Here is a 1,650-nt window from a genome sequence, read left to right on the forward strand (position 1 = left end):
AATGTAATAGCCCGACCTACTAGTGATATTGTCCACTCTGGGCTAAAGCCCTCACGGTTTTAAAATGCATCACTAGGGGGTTACGAATCGCCAACTTATAAATCCAGCATCTCTCCCATATTTTGCCGATGTGGGATTTGCCTAGGGTGTTACATGGCTGCTCCTAATCTAAAGCAACAACCTTTTTATATCCAATACCCTGCTTTAAATGTTGCTTGTGAGTTGAAATCTGGACTAATCCATTTGTTGCCTAAGTTTCATGGTCTTGTAGGTGAGGATCCACATAAGCATTTAAAAGAATTTCATGTTGTGTGTTCCAGCATGAAACCTCAAGGAGTTTCAGAGGATCAAATCAAGCTTTGAGCTTTTCCTTTCTCACTGGAGGGCACAGCTAAGGATTGGTTGTATTACCTTCCTTCTGGATCTATCAACTCATGGAATGGGATGAAACAGATATTTATGAAGAAGTATTTTCCTGCTTCCCGTGCTGCCAACATAAGAAAAGAAATTTGTGACATCCGGCAGTACAATGGAGAGAGTTTGTATGAGTATTGGGAGAGATTTAAGAAGTTGTGTGCAATCTGTCCCTATCATCAAATAAGTGAGCAGCTTCTTCTATGAGGGACTTCTACTAATGGACCATAGTATGATAGATGCTGCTAGTGGAGGAGCTTTAGTTGATAAGACACCAGAAGAGGCAAGGAGGCTAATTACTAACATGGCAGCAAACTCTCAACAGTTTGGAATGAGAATGGATCACACACCTATGAAGGTTAATGAGGTAAGTACATCTAACCTTGAGAAACAAATTTCTGATTTAACTTCTTTGGTGAGGCAGTTGGCTGTAAGGAAAATACAAACTGTTAAGGTATGTTGGATTTGTTTGGGTTCGGGTCATGCTACTGACATGTGTCTTGTATTACAAGAGGATGAATCAATGAAACATGTCAATGCAGTAGGAAATTATGGATAGCCACAACACAGGTATGATCCTTTTTCCAATACTTATAATCCAGGATGGCGAGATCATCCTAATCTGAGTTATGGAAATCAACCAGTGCAAAACCGATACCAGCAGCAGAGACAAGGGAATCAACCACCTCCACCTCCCTCAAATCAAGGTATGTCACTTGATGAAATTGTTAAGGCTTTGGCTAATAATACACAATAGTTTCAACAGGAGACCAAAAATAGCATTCAAAACATAGAGAGGCAGATTGGTCAATTAGCTTCATTTATGAGTAAGCTGGAAGCTCAAGGTTCTGGAAGGTTTCCATCACAAACAGTCATGAACCCCAGAGAAAATGCGAGTGCTATACTATTATGGAGTGGGAAAGAAGTTGATAACCAGACTCCACATGAGCCAATGAAAAAGAAAAAGCAAGGAACAAAAGAGCCAAAAGAGTCTGAAGTTCCTGAAGTTGAGGTAAATACTGAACCTAAACTGAATAAGGTTATTAATTATGTTCTTCCTCCATTCCCATGTAGGTTGGCTAAAAATAAGAAAGAAGAACAAGAAAAAGAAATTTTGAAGACTTTCAGGAAGGTAGAGGTCAATATACCTTTACTTAACGCGATTAAACAAATCCGCAGGTATACTAAATTCCTTAAGGAATTATGCACTACATGTTAGTAGTATGCCCTAGAGCA

The 1,650-nt window shown here is 39.3% G+C and overlaps 1 non-coding gene across 1 annotated transcript; it reads right to left on the bottom strand.

Moving 5' to 3' along the window:
* Positions 1-492: 492 nt before the first annotated feature.
* LOC131180420 (small nucleolar RNA R71) lies at positions 493-599 on the bottom strand. Its single transcript, XR_009149195.1, has one exon. It is a non-coding gene; the product is annotated as a small nucleolar RNA R71 (small nucleolar RNA).
* Between the last annotated feature and the right edge of the window lie 1,051 nt (positions 600-1,650).

Source organism: Hevea brasiliensis, chromosome 5 (genome assembly GCF_030052815.1).
Source record: "Hevea brasiliensis isolate MT/VB/25A 57/8 chromosome 5, ASM3005281v1, whole genome shotgun sequence".
NCBI lineage: Eukaryota > Viridiplantae > Streptophyta > Magnoliopsida > Malpighiales > Euphorbiaceae > Hevea > Hevea brasiliensis.